Genomic DNA, 18,432 nt, shown 5'->3' with positions numbered 1-18,432 from the left:
ATTACACCCTAATCCACACTGTAAAAAAAATAAGCGTAAAAAAACGGTATTTTTCTGGCAGCAGGGGCGCCAGAGAATGTCTGTAAAAAAACGGGAAAAAACTGTAAAATTTAAAACAGAGATAAACTGTAAAAAACGGTAATTATATTTACCATAATTAACATCTATCACTGTAATTTTACAGGAAATTGTCCTATAATTTCATGAAATCTTCTACTTTCAACATATATTAATTGTTAGAAGAGTGTCGTACACCTCTAAAAATACAGAATAATTATCTTTATAAATGATAAAGAAAAGTTTAAGTACAGATAATTACTACTGTTATCACAAAAAATTAGCATATAAAACAAAAAAAACATGTAATTTTACTTAGCAAAAGCCCAATTTTAAATTAACTGTCAGAGGTATTGCAAAAAATATCTGTTAAATTGTCTTTTTTTATTATCTAAATACATTAATAAACTGTCAAAATAAAAGCATTTTCTTTCTCTAAAACATAAGTTAACTGTACTTTTAAATTGTTATTCATTTAAAAAAATATACAAAATACAAAAATTTTTAGTAGGTTAAGATTTGTCTGCATAATACTTACTGTGATATTTTGCAGCTGTTACATGTTATATAGAACTTTAGAACATATATAGAACTTTAAAAATGCAGTATATAAATAGCTTTTGTTAATTTCAGCTTCAAAATGGATCAAAATCCACCACAGTTCAGCTATTTTTGACCCAAATAATTTTCACACAAATGAACAGTAAGTGTAGAAACAAGGAGGTTTTAATGTTATGGCTGATCAGTGTAAGAATCAGATGTCTAACACAATACAGCATACAATAAGTGCAATCAGAATTCATTTCAATGGAAAATGTTTAACAAAGCAGCATACAGTTAAGTGAAATGTCTGCAAAACATGGGCATGAAACACTTCTAAATCTGAATTATGTACAAAAAAACAGTGCCAACATTGAAGTTTTCAGAAAGTGCAACCACAGTGGAATTCGTACGTCACAAGTGTAATACTCAGTATGGACTACATCTCACTGAACAGCTTGGTATTTAGTAATTGAGCTTTATGAGACAGTTTGTTAGCATCTAGTTCCAGAAACAGTTTTTGGAGTACATCAAAAGTGTATCTGAATGTAGGACGGTAACTCAAGTTCTAAATCATAAGGTTATAAATATATAAGGCATAAATCAGCCCGGACTGCAAAGGCAAGGAACACACTGCCCAAGTCTTCTAGAACCACACCACCTTCTAATACCACTCCAGTATTGGCAGGGGGGTCCATGGCTTCAGCTCCCTCAACTCTAGTCACATAGATCCCCAGAACAGTCTCCTCAATCACCAGTTCAGTTGCTGCCATATCACCATCCTACAATGGAACAGAGGGGGAAAATCACTTTCTTAAACTTAACAGTACACAAATTTCCATTTAGGACTTAACATATCTGACATCTCACTTCAACCTTTATTTTAACTCAGATGTACATTGACTCGAAAAGATGGGGTGGTTGATGTAACAACTCAGAGGAAACTTGTGCTTACCTTCACCCTCCTAGTGCTGATGGTATTGTGTGATTGGGGGAATCCTAAATTGTAGATGAAATTGGATCAAAATCAGCAAGACAAATATTTATAAAGAAATTACCAGCTTAAATAAGAAAATAGACATAAAATACATAAAACAAAAAAGTAAGTAAAAGAACCAAACAGGATAAATAGTAAGAATTTCCACATTTTTTCTTCTTCACTTAATCTAAACTTAATCACTCAGTGTTCAGTCAAAAGTAGCTCAATATTCTTCAATTTAGCATAAAATGTAGAAAAAATTACCAGTAAAAGGTCAGTCCAACTGCAAATACACATTTCCAACCATCTGTAAACAGAAGATACAAGACATCAATTATTTTGTTGTAAATAACTAAAATATTATTTCTATAGTAAATACTTTAACATTACAAATTCATTGATTATCCGATCAGAAGTCACAACAGAGACTGTACTTCCTAAGAAGACTAAGAAAATTTGGCATGTCAACCAAAATTCTCAGCAACTTCTACAGATGTACGGTGGAAAGTGTCCTTACCAGCTCCATCACAGTCTGGTACGGAAACTGCACTGCAGAGGACAGGAAGGAACTCCAGCGTGTAATAAAAACTGCACAAAGAATTTCTGGAACGTCCTACCCTGCACTACAGGACATTTATCAGACCAGGGTGGTCAGGAGAGTCCACAACATAATTAAGGACAGCACACACCCCCAAAACTACCTCTTTACTCCTCTGCCATCGGGCAAACGTTTCAGAAGCCTAAAGGCCAGAACAACAAGACTGACAAACAGTTTTTACCCACAAGCAGTCAGGCTTGTGAACAAACACGGACTATCACATACACAACTTAGCTCATGAACATTGTACATTCTCTACAATGCACTATTGCACATTTAAATGACTGCTGCTACTTGCACATAATGTTGCACAATTTACACTTTAAAATAACTGCTGCTGTATTTTTTCTGTATTTATGCTGTATAACACTGCATAATTTCTGCACCTTATGTAACTGCTGCTATGTGCCTTTTGTACTGCTTATTTTATTTCTATTTTTTTCCTCTGTATATAAAACGTTTTTTTTATAGTTTAAATTTATATATTTTTAAAACGTTTTTCTCTAGTAATATTCTGTTAGTTTAATTTTGTTTTATGTTTAATACTTATTGATGTTTGGAGGACGAACAAAGTAAGAATTTCATTGTACAGTGTAACTGCTAGTTCTTCTGTGCACATGACAATAAAACTCTTGAATCTTGAATCTTGAATACTGTTTACATGTGTGTGCTTTCGAGGATAACAGTCACAAAACTCAGGTTTGTAATGATACTAACGTTACAGAATCACTTTGTTTTAGTTTGTGCAGAACGTGAGCGCCAAACGAAAAGCATGCCGTTCCTCTCAGGCTCGAGCTGCCTGCTCACATCTTAGCTAGCTAGCTAGGTTGTGTGTCCATGTTTTTTTAATGCACTGGCACCGCAAATATTACACATCTTTTTATTTTCTACCTTCTTCTAATATACTTCCGCATGAAGTAATTTAAGCCATTTTTACCTTTCGGGAAAGAACCGTACTGCCACAAGTTGAGAATACTGGCTGTTGAACTTGACTAGCTTAGCACTAGCTAGCACCACGGCACCGCAACGTTATCACACAGCGCAACCGGACTTAATATACAGTCAGCCAACAGCAATCCATTAAAATCTGCCTCAAGACTTTAATATGATTCACAGAAACCCTGGAAGGATGTTAATAAATAAATCACTCGCGCGAATTAGCATTAGTATTTTTAAACAAATAAAGCATGCACAACAATAAAACTTGAATATTATTCAACTAAAGAGCTATATTGTAAGACACCGCCATCCGCCCACCACTAGAGGGAGACCGCGTGCCACACCCAGGGATAATTAAGCTGATTGACATCAGCTGTGCAGCACCTTTATAAAGGCTGCGCACGGCTCACTTGGCGCAGAGTCTTGTGTTAATCTAGTAATACCAGACCTCGCCGGTAATTTGGTATTCTCTTCTTAAAAAAGACATCTTTCGTCCTCTTTTTCTCTCTGTTTCGGGAACATTGGTTTTCCCCTAAAAGAAAGACCTTTTTGTTATCTCCCTGTTTAAATAACTGGAACAGTTTTAGAAAAGTAAAGTAATTTATCATTTCTTTAGTAACCTCACACCTTTGTTGAGGTCTCTTTGAGTTCTGAAACGACTACCCAACAGCCAGCGGGTAGCTCATCAGATTAGTTTTTCTTTGTGTATTTTTTGGTTTGTTTGGCATCCTTTGTTTCGTTTCCCGCCTGTTTGAGGCGCATATGTTAGTAAGTGATTCAGATCGAAGTTTCTTTAGTTCACCCTATAGAGTAGTGGTTAGTGCATCAGTCTCTCGAGCTCAGTACGGTGACGTGCGGGGTTCGAAACCGCACGTTTTATTTTTTATTATCAAGTTGCGGTCTCCGCTATTTCAGTCAGTCTTTCCTCTCTGTTTTCCCTTTTTTCAACAAACACACAGTTCCTTTATATATATATATATATATACAAATAAATACACATATATCTTCTGCTATTTGTTTACATTCAAGGATTATCATTACACCGTTAAGTAGTTTAAAGGCACAAGCACTTTAACCAAGCCCATAGCGAATCGGCTAGAGCAAAGCTCTTTAACACCCGCGATCCCGGTTCGAATCTCACTCACTGCAATTTTTCAAATCTGCTTTTGGGTCCCACCAGACTGTTATTTAAGATCTGGGAAAACACAACACGAGGCGTTTGAGCCCCGTAACTGAAAGACTCTGCCAGCATGGACCCAGCAGACAGGAATATGTTGCAGCAAGCCTTAGCCCAAGGCTTTATCAGACCCTCATCCTCTCCCGCTGGAGCGGGCTTTTTCTTCGTAGGCAAGAAGGACGGAGGCCTACGGCCCTGTATCGATTACAGAGGCCTTAACAAAATCACAGTCAAAGACCGATATCCCTTGCCCCTTATGACATCTGCTTTCGAGACACTGCAACAAGCGTCTGTTTTCTCTAAACTAGACCTTCGCAGTGCCTATAACCTCGTGCGAGTTAGATCTGGGGATGAATGGAAAACAGCGTTCATCACCCCGACCGGTCACTATGAATACTTAGTCATGCCGTTCGGGTTGATGAACGCACCAGCTGTTTTTCAGCGCCTGATCCACGAGGTCCTCCGAGAAACACTTGGTCTCTACGCCTTTGTATACCTTGATGATATTCTCATCTTTAGTAAAACTGTGAAGGAACACGTCGGCCATGTACGACGAGTGCTTCAACTACTCCTTGAGAACCACCTTTTCGTGAAACTGGAGAAATCCCAGTTCCACATACCCGAGGTCCACTTTCTAGGGTTTGTGGTTTCCCAGGGCAAACTGGCCATGGACCCTGCTAAACTCAAGGCTGTGGCTGAATGGCCACGTCCAACCTCTCTCAGGCTGGTCCAACGCTTTTTGGGTTTTACCAACTTTTACCGACGGTTTGTTAGAGGTTTTGGGTCAGTCGCAGCGCCCCTGACGGCTCTTACCCGAAAAGTGCCAGGACCTTTTCGGTGGACAGACGAAGCACAGAAGGCGTTCGACGAACTTAAGCGTAAACTGATCTCGGCGCCCATTCTTCATCTTCCTGATCCCCAACTTCCTTTTCTAGTGGAGGTAGATGCCTCCGAGGTAGGGGTAGGGGCAATCCTTTCTCAGCGCTCGGGCGTGGACAGGAAACTTCATCCTTGCGCCTACTTCTCCCATCGCCTAACGCCTACTGAACGCAATTATGGTGTAGGAGATAGAGAACTCCTTGCAGTCAAGATGGCTCTCGAAGAGTGGCGGCACTGGCTAGAGGGGGCCAAACATCCGTTCTTGGTCTGGACGGACCATAAGAACCTTGCATACATTCAGGAAGCCAAACGACTAAACCCCCGGCAAGCCCGTTGGACGCTATTTTTTAGTCGCTTTGACTTCACCCTCTCATACCGGCCAGGCACCAAGAACGCCAAACCTGACGCCCTCTCCAGACAGTGGGAGGAGCTACAAGCCCGACCAACATTACCCATCCTTCCTCCAGAACGCATAGTGGCACCGCTGCGTTGGGGAATTGAGGAAGTAGTCAAGAGAGCCCTTCTAGCCGAACCCGACCCAGGGAGAACCCCTACCCATTGCCTGTATGTCCCCGCATCAGCCCGGACTCAGGTCTTGCAATGGGGGCACGAGAGCTTCTTCGCAGGACACCCTGGAGCTACTCGCACCCTGAAGTTAATTCAGAGGCGGTTCTGGTGGGCTAATATGGCTCGGGATATCAGGCAATTCGTCTCTGCGTGTGAAACGTGTGCACGCAACAAGGACTCCAGAGCCAAGCCACCAGGGTTGTTACACCCTTTGCCCATTCCCCATCGTCCATGGTCACATCTGTCTCTGGACTTTATCACTGGCCTGCCCAAATCTAAAGGCCTGTCAGTAATTCTGGTGGTGGTAGACAGGTTTTCTAAGGCCGCCAGATTCATTGGCTTGCCCAAACTTCCCTCAGCCAGAGAGACGGCCCACCTCATCCTTCAACAGGTTGTGCGGTATCATGGCCTGCCCACAGACCTGGTTTCAGATAGGGGTCCTCAGTTTGCTAGCCAATTTTGGAAAGCTTTTTGTGCTTCCCTAGGGGCCTCTGTCAGCCTCTCTTCAGGTTTTCACCCCCAGTCCAATGGGCAGACTGAAAGGGTGAACCAAGATCTAGAGCAGTCGCTAAGGTGTCTGGCTTCAACCAGCCCCTCCACCTGGGCGGATCACCTATTGTGGGCAGAATTCGCCCACAATACTCTCTGGCACTCCTCTTTGGGCATGTCCCCCTTTGAGTGCCAGTTTGGCTATCCACCTCCCCTGTTCCCTGAACAGGAAACTCAGCTGGCCACATCGTCAGCCAGCCATATGGTACGCCGTTGCAGGTCCACCTGGCGACGAGCTCGGGCGGTCCTGGTAGCCCAAACAACCTCACGGAAGAGCACAGCAGACCGTAAGAGAAGGTTGGGAAATACCTTCCGCCCGGGCCAACGAGTATGGCTAAGCGCAAAAGACTTACCTCTGAAGGTCAGTAACAGAAAACTGGCGCCTCGATACGTTGGACCATTTAAAATAGTCAGACGCATCAACCCAGTTTCCTACAGGTTGCAACTCCCGCCCTCGTTCAGGGTTAATCCAACCTTTCACGTTTCCCGCCTCAAACCATACCTGTGTTCCCCTGGGACCCGATCACCAAAACCTCCCCCTGTTCGCATGGTTGACGGTTCTCCAGCCTACACAGTAAATAGGATACTCGATTCCCGACAAGTCCAAAATCGAGTCCAATATTTGGTGGACTGGGAGGGATATGGCCCGGAAGAGCGTTCCTGGGTACCGGCAGCGCGGATTCTTGATCCCGATCTCATCCGGACCTTTAACTGGGATCGAGTGACCGGCCTGGGGATGTCAGGAGACACCCCTCGGGGAGGGGGTCCTGTAAGACACCGCCATCCGCCCACCACTAGAGGGAGACCGCGTGCCACACCCAGGGATAATTAAGCTGATTGACATCAGCTGTGCAGCACCTTTATAAAGGCTGCGCACGGCTCACTTGGCGCAGAGTCTTGTGTTAATCTAGTAATACCAGACCTCGCCGGTAATTTGGTATTCTCTTCTTAAAAAAGACATCTTTCGTCCTCTTTTTCTCTCTGTTTCGGGAACATTGGTTTTCCCCTAAAAGAAAGACCTTTTTGTTATCTCCCTGTTTAAATAACTGGAACAGTTTTAGAAAAGTAAAGTAATTTATCATTTCTTTAGTAACCTCACACCTTTGTTGAGGTCTCTTTGAGTTCTGAAACGACTACCCAACAGCCAGCGGGTAGCTCATCAGATTAGTTTTTCTTTGTGTATTTTTTGGTTTGTTTGGCATCCTTTGTTTCGTTTCCCGCCTGTTTGAGGCGCATATGTTAGTAAGTGATTCAGATCGAAGTTTCTTTAGTTCACCCTATAGAGTAGTGGTTAGTGCATCAGTCTCTCGAGCTCAGTACGGTGACGTGCGGGGTTCGAAACCGCACGTTTTATTTTTTATTATCAAGTTGCGGTCTCCGCTATTTCAGTCAGTCTTTCCTCTCTGTTTTCCCTTTTTTCAACAAACACACAGTTCCTTTATATATATATATATATATACAAATAAATACACATATATCTTCTGCTATTTGTTTACATTCAAGGATTATCATTACACCGTTAAGTAGTTTAAAGGCACAAGCACTTTAACCAAGCCCATAGCGAATCGGGTAGAGCAAAGCTCTTTAACACCCGCGATCCCGGTTCGAATCTCACTCACTGCAATTTTTCAAATCTGCTTTTGGGTCCCACCAGACTGTTATTTAAGATCTGGGAAAACACAACACGAGGCGTTTGAGCCCCGTAACAGAAAGACTCTGCCAGCATGGACCCAGCAGACAGGAATATGTTGCAGCAAGCCTTAGCCCAAGGCTTTATCAGACCCTCATCCTCTCCCGCTGGAGCGGGCTTTTTCTTCGTAGGCAAGAAGGACGGAGGCCTACGGCCCTGTATCGATTACAGAGGCCTTAACAAAATCACAGTCAAAGACCGATATCCCTTGCCCCTTATGACATCTGCTTTCGAGACACTGCAACAAGCGTCTGTTTTCTCTAAACTAGACCTTCGCAGTGCCTATAACCTCGTGCGAGTTAGATCTGGGGATGAATGGAAAACAGCGTTCATCACCCCGACCGGTCACTATGAATACTTAGTCATGCCGTTCGGGTTGATGAACGCACCAGCTGTTTTTCAGCGCCTGATCCACGAGGTCCTCCGAGAAACACTTGGTCTCTACGCCTTTGTATACCTTGATGATATTCTCATCTTTAGTAAAACTGTGAAGGAACACGTCGGCCATGTACGACGAGTGCTTCAACTACTCCTTGAGAACCACCTTTTCGTGAAACTGGAGAAATCCCAGTTCCACATACCCGAGGTCCACTTTCTAGGGTTTGTGGTTTCCCAGGGCAAACTGGCCATGGACCCTGCTAAACTCAAGGCTGTGGCTGAATGGCCACGTCCAACCTCTCTCAGGCTGGTCCAACGCTTTTTGGGTTTTACCAACTTTTACCGACGGTTTGTTAGAGGTTTTGGGTCAGTCGCAGCGCCCCTGACGGCTCTTACCCGAAAAGTGCCAGGACCTTTTCGGTGGACAGACGAAGCACAGAAGGCGTTCGACGAACTTAAGCGTAAACTGATCTCGGCGCCCATTCTTCATCTTCCTGATCCCCAACTTCCTTTTCTAGTGGAGGTAGATGCCTCCGAGGTAGGGGTAGGGGCAATCCTTTCTCAGCGCTCGGGCGTGGACAGGAAACTTCATCCTTGCGCCTACTTCTCCCATCGCCTAACGCCTACTGAACGCAATTATGGTGTAGGAGATAGAGAACTCCTTGCAGTCAAGATGGCTCTCGAAGAGTGGCGGCACTGGCTAGAGGGGGCCAAACATCCGTTCTTGGTCTGGACGGACCATAAGAACCTTGCATACATTCAGGAAGCCAAACGACTAAACCCCCGGCAAGCCCGTTGGACGCTATTTTTTAGTCGCTTTGACTTCACCCTCTCATACCGGCCAGGCACCAAGAACGCCAAACCTGACGCCCTCTCCAGACAGTGGGAGGAGCTACAAGCCCGACCAACATTACCCATCCTTCCTCCAGAACGCATAGTGGCACCGCTGCGTTGGGGAATTGAGGAAGTAGTCAAGAGAGCCCTTCTAGCCGAACCCGACCCAGGGGGAACCCCTACCCATTGCCTGTATGTCCCCGCATCAGCCCGGACTCAGGTCTTGCAATGGGGGCACGAGAGCTTCTTCGCAGGACACCCTGGAGCTACTCGCACCCTGAAGTTAATTCAGAGGCGGTTCTGGTGGGCTAATATGGCTCGGGATATCAGGCAATTCGTCTCTGCGTGTGAAACGTGTGCACGCAACAAGGACTCCAGAGCCAAGCCACCAGGGTTGTTACACCCTTTGCCCATTCCCCATCGTCCATGGTCACATCTGTCTCTGGACTTTATCACTGGCCTGCCCAAATCTAAAGGCCTGTCAGTAATTCTGGTGGTGGTAGACAGGTTTTCTAAGGCCGCCAGATTCATTGGCTTGCCCAAACTTCCCTCAGCCAGAGAGACGGCCCACCTCATCCTTCAACAGGTTGTGCGGTATCATGGCCTGCCCACAGACCTGGTTTCAGATAGGGGTCCTCAGTTTGCTAGCCAATTTTGGAAAGCTTTTTGTGCTTCCCTAGGGGCCTCTGTCAGCCTCTCTTCAGGTTTTCACCCCCAGTCCAATGGGCAGACTGAAAGGGTGAACCAAGATCTAGAGCAGTCGCTAAGGTGTCTGGCTTCAACCAGCCCCTCCACCTGGGCGGATCACCTATTGTGGGCAGAATTCGCCCACAATACTCTCTGGCACTCCTCTTTGGGCATGTCCCCCTTTGAGTGCCAGTTTGGCTATCCACCTCCCCTGTTCCCTGAACAGGAAACTCAGCTGGCCACATCGTCAGCCAGCCATATGGTACGCCGTTGCAGGTCCACCTGGCGACGAGCTCGGGCGGTCCTGGTAGCCCAAACAACCTCACGGAAGAGCACAGCAGACCGTAAGAGAAGGTTGGGAAATACCTTCCGCCCGGGCCAACGAGTATGGCTAAGCGCAAAAGACTTACCTCTGAAGGTCAGTAACAGAAAACTGGCGCCTCGATACGTTGGACCATTTAAAATAGTCAGACGCATCAACCCAGTTTCCTACAGGTTGCAACTCCCGCCCTCGTTCAGGGTTAATCCAACCTTTCACGTTTCCCGCCTCAAACCATACCTGTGTTCCCCTGGGACCCGATCACCAAAACCTCCCCCTGTTCGCATGGTTGACGGTTCTCCAGCCTACACAGTAAATAGGATACTCGATTCCCGACAAGTCCAAAATCGAGTCCAATATTTGGTGGACTGGGAGGGATATGGCCCGGAAGAGCGTTCCTGGGTACCGGCAGCGCGGATTCTTGATCCCGATCTCATCCGGACCTTTAACTGGGATCGAGTGACCGGCCTGGGGATGTCAGGAGACACCCCTCGGGGAGGGGGTCCTGTAAGACACCGCCATCCGCCCACCACTAGAGGGAGACCGCGTGCCACACCCAGGGATAATTAAGCTGATTGACATCAGCTGTGCAGCACCTTTATAAAGGCTGCGCACGGCTCACTTGGCGCAGAGTCTTGTGTTAATCTAGTAATACCAGACCTCGCCGGTAATTTGGTATTCTCTTCTTAAAAAAGACATCTTTCGTCCTCTTTTTCTCTCTGTTTCGGGAACATTGGTTTTCCCCTAAAAGAAAGACCTTTTTGTTATCTCCCTGTTTAAATAACTGGAACAGTTTTAGAAAAGTAAAGTAATTTATCATTTCTTTAGTAACCTCACACCTTTGTTGAGGTCTCTTTGAGTTCTGAAACGACTACCCAACAGCCAGCGGGTAGCTCATCAGATTAGTTTTTCTTTGTGTATTTTTTGGTTTGTTTGGCATCCTTTGTTTCGTTTCCCGCCTGTTTGAGGCGCATATGTTAGTAAGTGATTCAGATCGAAGTTTCTTTAGTTCACCCTATAGAGTAGTGGTTAGTGCATCAGTCTCTCGAGCTCAGTACGGTGACGTGCGGGGTTCGAAACCGCACGTTTTATTTTTTATTATCAAGTTGCGGTCTCCGCTATTTCAGTCAGTCTTTCCTCTCTGTTTTCCCTTTTTTCAACAAACACACAGTTATATATATATATATATATACAAATAAATACACATATATCTTCTGCTATTTGTTTACATTCAAGGATTATCATTACACCGTTAAGTAGTTTAAAGGCACAAGCACTTTAACCAAGCCCATAGCGAATCGGGTAGAGCAAAGCTCTTTAACACCCGCGATCCCGGTTCGAATCTCACTCACTGCAATTTTTCAAATCTGCTTTTGGGTCCCACCAGACTGTTATTTAAGATCTGGGAAAACACAACACGAGGCGTTTGAGCCCCGTAACATATATTAAACAATATAATAAGATAAACATCATGATTAGCATGCAATTAGACATATGGAAAAATATTTTGTAAAGCTTCACATTACCTGAGATGCCATTGAAACACAATGTGCCTTCACGATGTATTGCGTAATCCCCGGTGCGTCATATCCGGTTTCACCTGATAAACTCATTGCATTAAGTAGTTCCAAGAAAATAAAGCAACTAAGTAAAGTTGAGTCCATGAATGGTTCATTTATTTGAGTTAAATAAACACAATGCAGTCATGTTTAAATCTAAAATGTAATTGATTTGTGTCACACCAGCACATATTCTTTATGCAAAACCAACAGGCACTCAAAACCCTTTTTTTGAGTGTGTAACTGGTAGGTTAGAGCATCATTTTATATCTGTGGTGCTCTGGTTGGAATGTGAACCCAACATGTTGCACAGATGGAGTGTAATACCTCTTTCTGTTTATTGGGGGATGTGGGGATGGGTAAATTATGCTTGATTTAAATATTATAAATGTGAGAATAAATCACAGTTAATAACGTTTTAAATTTGACTATGGTTTTACACAGTTTGTATAAATGCACTTATTTAACAATTCAATCTTTAAATTAATACAAATGCATAAATAAAGTAAAAGTTTAAATCTGTTTAAATTGTATTGTTGCCTGTCTCATAAGGTAGGCAATACCTTTGTTTTTCCAATTTATGTATGTAAAGTAGTGGTTAAGAAATGCAAAATTACAAAATATTTCTTTCTTTGCTCACATATTTTCTTGCAATTGTACATTTTTAAATGCATTATTAACAGTATTTTTATGTATTTGACAGTGATATATCGGCATAACAAAAGGTTTCTTTTTGAAAATTACAGAAGATTCTGCTATTTTTGTCAATGAAGATTACTTTATTTTTACAGTTAGTTTTGTTAAAAGTGTCATCTAAAAACTGTAAAAAAACAGATTTTTTATGTATTTCATTTATACAGATTTTTTTTGGTAAATCACATGACACTTTTCAATATACAGTTTATTCTTGTAATTTTACAAAAAATTTCTGTTTTTTATAAATACAGGGAAAAACTGTAAAAATGTACTGGGAAAACCTGTAAAAAAATGTTGGTTTTTTTTACAGTGTAGTTACACATTTCACAGCTCGTTTTAATGCTCTGTGTAACACAGTATAAATGCTACTGAAATTATATTTTTAAAACAAGTGTGACCTTTCAACGTCTAACTGTCTTGTTACTGTAACATATTTACAAACTTCACATATATCACAGTTAAATTTAAATAAAATTTGATTTACAAATACATGTTAAGCAGATGCTGCAATACATGCCAAATCAAAATGCTGAGCATCATTATTAAAACATAATCACACTCTTTACTGTCAGTTTTAACAAAATATGGTTTAAATGCTGTTGGGATCCCAGATCTCCATAAATAATTGTACATGTTTATTACTTATTAAAAGCTTGTGGGTAATTATTGCCAAATATTTATACACCTTTTATTTTATACATCATTCTCAGTTGGTTTAAGGAAGGTCAATCATTAGATTCCGCAGTTATTGAATAGCAAATGCACAATTTTCGCTGCCAGTGATCACTTTTGAGACAGTCCATAACTTGGCAACACAAACAACGAATATCAAATATCTAACGTCAAGTTCCTCCAAAATGTGAATCTACTCCTCAGCAATAATATTACCTTTACAGATGAACAAGTTACTTGTGCCACTGACAAAGAAAAACACATCTAGTATAAATCTGGCTTCAATGTGTTGTTACTTTACAGGAGGAAACATAAAATATAAATCCAGCTTTGAGAAGTATTTATGTACATGAAATATCTCCAAAAACAAAGTGGTTTAATAATAAATGATCCGTGAAATAGTTTTTGGATGTAAAGTCTTAATGTTTTTTGTCTGACTGTCTGTTTTGTCTGTATTTACATAAATGAGCGGTATAAAAAGTGCTGAGAAAGTTTACACATGCGCAGGAGGCGGAGTGAGCAGTCCGCGTTTACAGGCTCAGTCAAACAGCGCATGCGCAGCAGGTGGAGTCGCTGAGGCACCTCAAGCACACTGGCTTATTATAACGTCATCTGTTGATTCGCCTGCTCTGTGGGAATAAGAAACTAAGCAGCAGCTTTTCTTCTGTTTCTACATTAAGATCATCACGCTTAACAGAGAAACACCTTTAACTTACACTGCACAACACCATGTCTTCTTTACTTACTTTTAATCAGATAAGATACAAATACATGTTATTTATTAATTATTTATGTTACATTATTACAATTTCTTAGTTTTTAAAATAACATTAAAATATGATTTGTTTATTACATTTTAAAAGTGAAAAGAACCATTTGCATCATAATGTAAAATAATAACTTATTTAATTTTTCTATTAAAACTAATACAGAATGAAGCTGCATTTATGTGCATTTATTCTAAATCCTGGTGTGTGTGTGTGTTTATCGTCAAAAGCAGAAGAATAAAGTGCAACAGATAAAAGATGATAAGGAGACTGTCAGCAAAAAAAAAAGTTAAAAAGTTAAATCACCTGTATGGATAATGAACATCAAATCAAAGTAGAAGTGAAGTGATTGAAACTGTAGTGTCCACTGTAAGGGTTGATATGCATTTAAATAGCTGCCATTGTAGTGTGTGCTTTTAATTAGTACAGATCTTCTGTATCTACAGTGTGAAAGTGAAGATCTTACTCCAGTTTCTCCAGTTCACGATGTGGATTCTCCAGTCCAGCAGAGAGCAGCTTTACTCCTGAATCCTCTAGTTTATTGTTACCCAGGTACAGATGTTTCAGACAGGAGGAGTTTAAACTGAGAACGGAGGACAGCACTTCCCAACTTTCCTCTGTTAAATTACAACCAGCCAACTTGGAGAAAAATAATCTGATCAATTAGAGAAATGGGATCTGATTATTTAAGCCTCACCTGTTTTATGTGTAAATATGACTGGAATTTGTCTTTTGCTTCATAAATTATTTGATAGTAAATCCACATCTCTGTTTCTGGTAAAACTGTTCTTGGGTCTTTTTTTTTAAGTTAGTAAATTATAATAATTTCAGACAAATTTTGAGATCAGACTGTAGCACTTTAGTATTGCACCTTCTCAGTTTTATACATTTAATCATTAGTGTTTAAATGATGATCTTTTAAATCAAATGTCTATAGATGACTCACTCAGCTTTTCTAGAAGCTTTCACCACTGGCAGCATCTTCAGAAGACATTCATCTGATGGATAATATTTCCTTAAATCAAACTTATCCAGCTCCTGATCTGAGTTCAGCAACACAAACACCAGAGCCGACCACTGAGCAGGAAACAAACTGTGTCCATCATGATGAGCATAACTTCTTCTGTTTAGGTATTGTTGGACTTCCTGCACTAGAGAATCATCGTTCAGTTCATTCAGACAGTGGAACAGATTGATGGATTTCTCTGGAGAGAGATTCTCACTGATCTTATCCTTGATGTACCTGACTGTTTCCTCTTTGTTATAAGAGCTACTTCCTGTTTGTGGCAGTATGCCTCGTAAAAGAGTCTGATTGGACTCCAGTGAAAGACCCAGGAGGAACCGGAGAAAAAGATCCAGGTGTCCATTCTTACTCTGTAAGGCCTTGTCCACTGCACTCTTCAGAAAGTCAGACATGTTTGTATGGTTTTTAAATATGTTAAAGAATCCAGTGTGTTTCTTCACCAGCACATTTCTTTTTTTGTTGATGAAGGTGAGAAATACATATAAAGCAGCCAGAAACTCCTGAATACTCAGGTGCACAAAGCTGAAGACCTGACCCAGGTGCAGTCCAGCCTCTTTTCTGAAGATTTGGGTGCACACTTCTGAGTACACTAATGTGTTTTTGACATCAATGCCACACTCTCTCAGGTCTTCCTCATAAAAGATCAGGTTTCCCTTCTCCAGATGTTGGAAGGCCAGTTTTCCCAGTGCCAGTATCCTCTTTCTTGTCTGGTGTGGATCAGGGTCAGAATTCCCATGGTACTTTTGTTCCTTGTGTTTTATCTGAAAGATCAGAAAGTAAGTGAACATTTGAGTCATAGTTTTGGGGATCTCTGTCCCCTCGGCTTCATCCAGAATTCTCTCTAGAACAGAGGCTGAGATCCAGCAGAAAACTGGAATGTGACACATGATGTAGAGGCTTCTTGATGACTTCATGTGAGTGATGATTTTACTAGCCAGGTTCTCATCACTGATCCTCTTCCTGAAGTACTCCTCTTTCTGAGGGTCACTGAACCCTCGTACCTCTGTTACCTGGGCTACACACTCAGGAGGGATCTGATTGGCTGCTCCTGGTCGAGAGGTTATCCAGAGGTGAGCAGAGGGAAGCAGGTTCCCCTTGATGAGGTTTGTCAGCAGCACATCCATATTTACTGACTTTGTTATGTTACACAATCGCTCATTATTGTTAAAATCTAGAGGAAGTCGACATTCATCCAGACCATCAAAGATGAACAAAACTTTATAAGCATCACAGTCTAATGATGGCAGACCTTTTACTTCTGGGAAAAACGTATGAAGAAGTTCCATCAGACTGAGATTTTCCTGCTTCATCAAGTTTAGCTCTCTAAAAGGAAGTGGAAATATGAAAATGACGTCCTGATTTGCTTTTCCTTCAGCCCAGTTCAGAATGAACTTCTGCACTGAGACTGTTTTTCCAATTCCAGCGATTCCTTTAGTCAGCACAGTTCTGATGGATGTGTCTTTAAAGAGGTCGTTGCATTTTATGGGTTTCTCCTGTGCTGCTGGTCTCCTGGATGCTGCTTCAATCTGCCTGACCTCATGTTCATTATTGACATCTCCACTCCAACCCTCTGTGATGTAGAGCTCTGTGTAGATCTCATTCAGAAGTGCCGAGCTTCCATGCTGGGAGATTCCTTCATTGATTCTTTTACATTTCTCTCTCAGATTTGATTTGAGTTTTTTCTGATATACAGGGCCTAAAAGTTCCAATAAACAGAAGATGATGATCAATATTTGACTGCATGATCAAGAAAAACAGTATAGAATTAAAAAAATAATAATAATATTAAATATAGGATTTTCAATTTTTTTAATCATAATGGATTTGTAGAGATGAAGTGACCAATATCATAGTTAAAATTCTCATCTAATATCAAGTACCTGGTTCTCATAAAACGTTATACTGTAATTTAATGGCCAATCTAAAGCCTAGATGATTCTAGAACGAATTTGAATATGGATTTTTTATCTAATGTTAAAGAAGTTAATAAAGTTAAAGTATTTAGATGTCTTACCACTCTGCAGGGTGTTAGCAATCTCTGTCTGGTTCATGATCTTCAGAACATCCAATGTGATCTGTAGCGCCCCATCTCTGAAACTACTCAGATCATCCACTTTATTCATTTCCTGCACAGAGCATGATGGGTAAACTTCATTCAGGAGCTTTTTGAACTTGTTTAGCTCATTCTTTGTTAAATTATTAAATTAATAAATAGTAAATGTTAAAGTTTTAACATTTAAAACTTCTGTGGAGGGTCCAGAATCCAAAATCAACATAATTATTATTACACACACATACATACAAACCTTAAATATGGATTCCAGCTGATCTCTATAAGTAACATTTAATTTCTCCTTTTGTTGTCTGTAAATAAAAACACACATAAGCAATTGTGCAGCTTTTCAGTCTTTATTATACAAAACCAATAAATATACAGAACAGTACTGTACTGAACACTAGCATGTTCCATCATCCAGTTATTGAAACATTTCCTAGCTGATAAGATGCGCTTATGCAGTTTCGGTTTCCCTTTTTTTGTGCTCTACAGATCGGCTCCTTCCCAATGTCAGCGACGTGCAGCTGGTGACATGGCCATCTGATTCCCGGGACTGCGCTTAGGTGAGTTTGGTTTCTCTTTTCGTGCGCTCAGCAGATCGGCTTCCTCCCAGTCTAACAATCCGCGGCGGTGATGTGGCTATCTGATGATCCAAACTGCGCCTACGTGAGTTCGGGCTAATTTCCCTGAACTTTGTAGTTCAGTGCGTGCAGCGCAACTTTCATAGCATACGACCTCCAGGCTAAACCTGCTCCTAAATGCCACAGTGTGAGCGTGACCCTCTCGCTAGCCGGCAATCGGGGTTCGTGTCTCCGCTGTGTTTACCTTTATGATTTTTTGTGTTTCAGTGTTCCAGTGGCCAGCCATTGCATTGAGGTCTGCCCAATTTACTTTTTGTTTTCATTTTGTCATCTTCTGTTCTTCTCTGTGTTTTTGTTAATAAATTTTTTTTTGGTCATTGATCTCTGCATCTTGGGTCCTGTATCTCCCCACGTGACATGATAAGCAGATTTTAATAAATGAATTGATGCGTTGAGTAAGTTTAATGAAGTTAATGAGTTAGATCAGGTGGAATTTAAAGCACTAGAACATGAGATGATACTGACCTTATATCAGTAGAACATCCTCCATCTTTAAAGTTAAGTCGAGGATCCATTGACTGGTTGCTCTTCATGGAAACACAGCTGGGTTCAGGTGACTCTGGTCTTGTACCCTCCATCACACTAGAGTAACATTAAAGTAAAGATAAAACCAAAAATAAATGACAATGTAAAAAGCACAGGGGCACCTAAACGTTTCAGTTCAGAGAAACACCAGCAAGGACATGGTATGTTAATAACAACATTTACAGGAAACTGATTTAATTCCTGCACATTTTAATGTACTTTTTCTGATTCTTTACTAAACTTTACTCATACGAACGAAGTATACAGTATACACTAGTGCACTATTCAGTTTACAGTAT

At 41.5% G+C, this 18,432-nt stretch overlaps 1 pseudogene; it reads right to left on the bottom strand.

The window, feature by feature from the left end:
• Window positions 1-14,379: 14,379 nt before the first annotated feature.
• Window positions 14,380-17,034, bottom strand: LOC134328350 (NLR family CARD domain-containing protein 3-like; annotated as a pseudogene).
• Window positions 17,035-18,432: the final 1,398 nt, after the last annotated feature.

Source organism: Trichomycterus rosablanca, chromosome 15 (genome assembly GCF_030014385.1).
Source record: "Trichomycterus rosablanca isolate fTriRos1 chromosome 15, fTriRos1.hap1, whole genome shotgun sequence".
Lineage (NCBI taxonomy): Eukaryota > Metazoa > Chordata > Actinopteri > Siluriformes > Trichomycteridae > Trichomycterus > Trichomycterus rosablanca.
This window is presented reverse-complemented; position numbering and strand designations above follow the sequence as displayed.